The sequence below is a fragment of the Odocoileus virginianus genome, chromosome 9, assembly GCF_023699985.2.
Source record: "Odocoileus virginianus isolate 20LAN1187 ecotype Illinois chromosome 9, Ovbor_1.2, whole genome shotgun sequence".
NCBI classification, from domain to species: Eukaryota; Metazoa; Chordata; class Mammalia; order Artiodactyla; family Cervidae; genus Odocoileus; species Odocoileus virginianus.
Genome location: NC_069682.1, coordinates 41,337,927 through 41,344,144, shown reverse-complemented (window position 1 = coordinate 41,344,144; position 6,218 = coordinate 41,337,927). Strand labels below are relative to the sequence as shown.

Sequence of the window (6,218 nt, the reverse complement as noted above, 5' to 3'; positions counted from 1 at the left end):
CATGTCTCACTGGGCTGAAGCCAAGGTGCCTGAAGGTCTGTGCTCTTCCTGGAGGGTCTGGAGGGGATCAGATTTCCTCACACCTTCTGTTCATTTACAGTGGTGCTGCTAAGCCACATCGAGACAGGTTGTCCAGGATATATTGTATGTATGTATGTATATATATTCACTACATGTACAGCCAGCCACCTGCCAAGCATTCAACTCTGTGAACCCCTTGTTAACATACCATCTAAGACCCCCTCCAAAGGAAAATAATTCAAGACAGACACTTCCGAGTGTGTGTGTGAAGTTTCTTCTTGTTTGGCGTTTGCTAGTTTGCATTTTCTGTTCTTTTCACATTGAGTTTGAAGTGAGGTGTATGATGCTGCTTCACGGCACAGGCTCTGGGGTCAGAACTGCTGATGTGAAGCTCAGCTCTGCACCCACTGAGCAGACTTGGGGAAGTTAACCATCCTGCCTGGGCCTCAGCTTCCTCTCCTGGTAAACAGGGCAATAATGGCACAACCATCAAAACCCAGTGAAGCTGACCATGACCCCGCACATTCCAGTTAAGCCAGTGGAGGCTGCTGGCAGGACATCAGGACTCCCTGATGCCCCCTCACCCCCCAGGAGAGGTTTCCCCTCAGCTGAGTTTGGAGACTAGAGATGAACCTCTTCCCCACTTGTGCCCATCACCCTCCCGCTGCTACATCTGGGTTTCTTTAAATAGCTTGTGTTTTTATCCGAGTGAGACACACACTGAATCAGAATTGGTGATTTTTAGTGATCTTTTCGTGCTAATTTTATAGAAAGAGGAAACAACCACTTAGGATAAAAGTTAAATACCAATACGTACATTATTGCAATGTAATAAACCATTTACTTCTAACGCAATTGCCTCTAATAAGACTGTCACTGTTAGGGAACAGCTCAACACCTGAAAACTGTGTCTTCTAATGGCTCCTCAGGACAGATAAATCTGATTACTATATACCTATTTTTTTGTTACAGGTATTTTGAAACTGTGTTGTTGCTCTTGACCTGACATTAAAGCACATTCCAAGTAAGATTTTTAAATGAATGAGCACAGAACACAATACTGAGATTGACTTTGGACATTCCTAATTGTTTTGAGTTTACTGGGCTATTTCCCTTCATTCGAATGTACTAGAAAATTATTTGTGTATTATTGTGTACATGGAGCATATATACGCCTGGATGCCGAGCCTGTCCTGGGTATGACAGAAGATCCCTTTCTTGTGACAAGTTGTGATGAGGCTGCATAATCCTTACTGAGCAAAATGGAATAAAAGAAACTCAGCCGCACACCATAAAACCATGGAATTGTGCCACTTTAGAGCTGGAAAATCCCTAAGAGATGATCTAGTCTAACTGCCTAATTTTATGGATGAAGAATCCAGTAAAATACAGGTTCCATTGATCAGAAAGCGTCTCTAACTAAGCAGAGCTGCCAGGCCAGAGCCTCCCAGCTCAGCCCAGAGGGAGGGGGAGAAATGGTTCACCAGGAGACGTGTGTCGCCAGGCCAGTGACCGCCCTCAGGTCTTACGTGTGGGAGGCTGGGCTCTGGAGCTCTCCCGTTAGTCCTGGGCAGACCGGGACGCCTCCAGGGACAGGAGGCGTGGTGGCTGGGCCACAGCAGAATATGTCAGTCACACGATTTCAGCGAGACCCAACCAGGAAAGAGGGTCTGACAAAACAGAGGTGAAGTCAGAGTTTTATGAATATGATCCAGTCTGCCTTCCTGTAGTCATGCCTGACAGCCTGGAATGTTATAAGCAATTCCCTTTCCATTTCTGTCCTGGATGGTCTTCCCAAGATGATACACAACTGTCTTCTAACCGTTAGGAACCGAGTCCTCTCACAGAAGTTGGGACCGTGGTGGTGCCTTAGGGTGAGGGTGTCAGGGAGGAAGGTGGTGGGTGCCCAGGGTCTCCCAGGAGAAGAAAGCCACAGTGGGAGGCTGGGAAGACCACTGAGAGTGTCTTTGTTGGGGTCCCAGAGGCTTATCCAAGGCCAGCCCGCTGACCTATCAACTCACCTGAGGTGCTCAGAGTCTGTGTTGGCCAGACCAGCTGTTGACCAGGTGCCTCTCCACATGCCCATCTGGCGGGCCTGACTCTTCTCACAGCCGACACTCGGGGCAGTAGGACAAGAATCCTCCCCAACCCCTGGTGAGGTTGACGAGTCTGCCCTGGAAGAAAGACGTCTTCAAACACATCGGGCGTCTGATCCTGACCGCGAAAGAGCAGCGCCCAGGGTTGAACAACTGAAGTGACAGTGCTCCAAGGGGTCTCTGGGCACCTGGCTTTGCCAGCCTCACCCAGAGGCACCTGTTCCCATCTCGCCTATAGAGTTTCCAGGTAGGGCTGGAGGGGAGGCAGGCAGCTGGGTCCCTCTGAGGAGGAGGAAGGCTGGGAGAATGAGAATGTTGAGACGTCTGGGAGAAAGGGCCACAAGTTCAGGACAGAAGTTTCCCTCTGCCCTCAGGCTGTCACCTGGGCCTGAGAATTAAAGTGACGTAGGAAAGACCAAGAGGGAACAAGCCTACAGGCCTTCGCAAGGAGCAAAGACACAAAGAAGCCATGACCTTAGATGCTCTTATATTGGGCTGGACAGACAGGAAACTGCGGAAAAGTAACTAACATACATAGCGAGGCTGTGGAAGGCGGGAGTCACTTTAACAGGGCCCATCTGTGCAGAGCATTCTTGGTCTGACTCCCCACCAGGCAGGATGAGGACGTTACTCCCTCCAGGCTCCAGGGGTCATCTTCCACAGTGGCAGGGTGGGGGTCTTTTCTCCCGTGTCCAGGAAGGGCACCCTTCTTGCACCTGGTGCTATTTTAAGTGCATTTCCCTTGAAACAGCCTTTATGAGCAGGGGGCATGTTGTGGGCCATGTGTCTGGCCGCCGTACGCAAGACTAGAAATCCTTGACACCGTCCAAGGGCTCTGCTCTTGCTTCTCACAACTGTCCTCCAGGTTGACCAGGAAGTGCTTGCTATTTCCATTCTCCAGCTCAGAAAATGAGACTTGCTGAGGTCAGAACGTGGAGCTAGACGAGAACCCAGTGCTGTCCCTACAGTGAAGATTAAAAACATTCCTTTTAAAATATGCTGCAATAGAGCATAAAACAATAATCTCAGAGGTGTCTGTCATGACTTGGTGAATGGTGCGGGGGCTGACTCGAGCTGGATGAGAAGACAGAGGTGGAGGGAGTCTGGTCCCCTGGGCCCTGAGTGTGGATGAGCTAATGCAGTGCCAGGGTCCCCAGGGGAGGCATCTGTGGTCCAGGGACCACCCTCACCAGTGGACAGATGAGCAAACCAGGGTGCCCACTGCCTCTGTCCCCAGACACCTGAGGATGCATGGTTTCAAAGTCTACTCATTATTCACACAGGACTGTTCAACTATCTGTTCTTGAAGCCCACCAGCCCTGGTTTCCTTGGGATTGTCTCACCCTCATCCAGCAAGTTCTAGCCCTCCCCAGCTTTTAATGAGAGGACGTGGCCACTTGGCTACAAAGGGTGAAAGGAGCGATGACTCAAGGCTTGAGAATGCCATCTCCAGGAAGCGGTGGGATGACTTTCACATCAGACTTTCTCACCACCTCCCTGACCCTTGGAAGAGAAGCAGTCATTCTTTTCAAGTGGCCAAAATATGCGGCACTGTTTTTGTTCTAACAATAGACAAACAGGACGCTCCCCAAAGCAAGGCGCCCTGCGATTAAGCTTGCACTCCAGGAGGGATGTTAAGAGCGCATTCCCACGGGCGCTGAGACAGGGGCCTGAGGTTTACTGAAGGGAGTTTACAGGAGGGACCCTCATTAACTGCTGCTGTCCACAGGACTCCTGGTGGCTCAGGACGGGTGCATTATTAGAAGACTGTGGACATCTCACAGACACTGTAAACAGCTTCCGTATAACTGACTGCTCTTCATTGTGGCATTATTAAAATTGAAAAAAATCAGCTTGGATGAAAGAGGCTAACAGATGGCATTTGGTGAAGAATGTTCACTTGCAGGCTTGTGCTTCAGGCTCTGAAATTGGAAATTTCAGGCAGGAGCTGCAATGGAGCCCACGATGGGCTTCGAGTTCTAGGACTCCATTGTGACATCTGGATTGAAGCACCTTTGGGGTGCACTGCTGAGAAATGCTGGAACCTCCCGGCTAAATGACGTCTCTGTTGGAAAGGAAGAAGCAAGCTAATTATCCTTGACCCTATAAGACAAACAAAGTTACCCCATTCAATGACAGGGTCAAAGAAACCTAAGGTTTCTTTCTGTGCATAAGCTTCGAGTCATCCATTTCCTTGCAATGCGGATAGCGTCTCTCGTTGGATTGTGCAGAACACTTCTCACTGTAAAGCTTAAACTGAAACAGCAGGAGGGTGAGAAGCAGCGGCAGAGGACTTGTTCAGAAGGACTGATCCTGCATCTGCACAGAGATCCCTGATGGGCGATGGTCAGGTCAGGACACCGGGCATGTGGAACGCACCAAATCTCCTGGACAACTAGGGGATATTTGAAACCATCAGGCCATCATATCCGGTGATTAAAAACCGCAGTAATGATGATGGGGAAGGAATAAAGAAAACAAATCTAGGCCCTGTTATTCTAGGAAAGCTTTATGGTGGGAATCTAAATCTTATCATTGTCATTTAGCATATATGAAGCCCTCACTGAATCACTGTCTGGCGCCAAGTTCCAGGGAGACATCCTAATCTCAGAACTCCATTTTAGTTGATAACATAAAATTTTGTCTTATCACCTCTTGGCTGGAGCTGGGAAGCGCAGCATATTTGAGTGGTTTAATATATCTTCCTCTTCAAGGTTGAGCTTATATCTGCCTGAGGTTGCAGGATGCTAAAAAGAAGTCTTCGTTAATCAAGATGCTTTCTACAACTACCTGTCTCTCTTGTTCTATTAAAAGTTCACCTGTGGGCACTGGGTTCTTTTTTTTTTTTTAGTTGCTGCAAGAGCGTACTGCTAAAAAATTATTCATTTGGAAAGTATGCATTGTGAGACATTATTATCAATTATAATATTTATCGTTTTTGCTAATATGAACAGAAACAACGGTTAAGATTGTCGTGTGCCGGTCAGGAGGCTAGAATTACATATGTCGGATATCATATCATACAGATCATAAGTCACCATATATTATATCATATATCATGTTAGGCCTGGCATGCTGCAGTCCATGGGGTCGCAAAGAGTCAGACACGACTTAGCGACTGAACAGCAATAATCATATTATGGGATCGTACATCATATCACATATATAAGCAAATGAAGACACTGCTACAGTTTTCATTTCACCTATGAAGAGACTGGGACTAGAGAGAGAAGCTGTATAACTTGGTCAAATAGGTAGGAAGTGGTAGAGTGGCCTCCCACCCGCCCCTGCCCGCCCCCCGCTTCTTACACACTCTCCTTCCCTCTGTGCCTCTCTTCTTTTCTGCTCCCTCCTTTCTCTGGCCCCACGGCAGACTCTCAGGCTAACAGAGCCCAGGCACAGGTTCTGGAAGTGATGGAAAAGCACAGCAGAAGGCCGCCTGACGCAGAGCCGGGACTTCGAGTGGAGTCGGGCACTGGCTCCACAGGATGTAACTAACCATGAAACAAGTGTGAAGAACACGAAGACTTCCCGAACCTCCACATCGGGGGTTTTTTCTTTCACTTTCCGCTTGTGTCTCCAGCTCTTTGCCCCTGAAGACAGATGACTCAATGAATCTTAATTTTCTTAACCTTGTTAATAGAACACAGTTGTAAAAACTGGATTCAATTACTACTCTTTTTTCCAGTTCACTGTTGGCCCCAGACTAGTTGGGGACATGGATCGTCACTAGCCCCAGGGGCAAAGCCCTGGGGTGCGGAGGGCTGAGGCTGGTGCGGCCCTGCACAGGCGCAGGGGCTGGAGCTGCGGACCGTGGAGACACAGCGGCTTCCTCAGTGAGGGCCGCTGCGGAGGGCGCGCGTCCCTAGCGACACTTTTCTCAGAGGGGCACAGACTCCTGACCTGAGTCACGTCCGCGTGGAGAATGGAATTAGCCTTTCGAAGCTGGATGGGTGACTCACTGCGTCATCACATGGGGAACAAAGAGCCGCCTGCGGGCAGGTTCCAGCAGGGGCTCGGAACCGCTCCTCCTACATCTCCTGGCGGAGACATGCCGGGCCTGGAACATCACTGGGTGCCGCCGCGAGGCTCCCTGGGTGG

At 49.3% G+C, this 6,218-nt stretch overlaps 1 long non-coding RNA gene across 1 annotated transcript; it reads right to left on the bottom strand.

Moving 5' to 3' along the window:
• Window positions 1-2,587: 2,587 nt before the first annotated feature.
• Window positions 2,588-5,930, bottom strand: LOC110132467 (uncharacterized). Its single transcript, XR_002312480.2, has 2 exons — window positions 5,427-5,930; window positions 2,588-3,079 (listed from the first exon to the last, which is right to left on the bottom strand). It is a non-coding gene; the product is annotated as an uncharacterized lncRNA (long non-coding RNA).
• Between the last annotated feature and the right edge of the window lie 288 nt (window positions 5,931-6,218).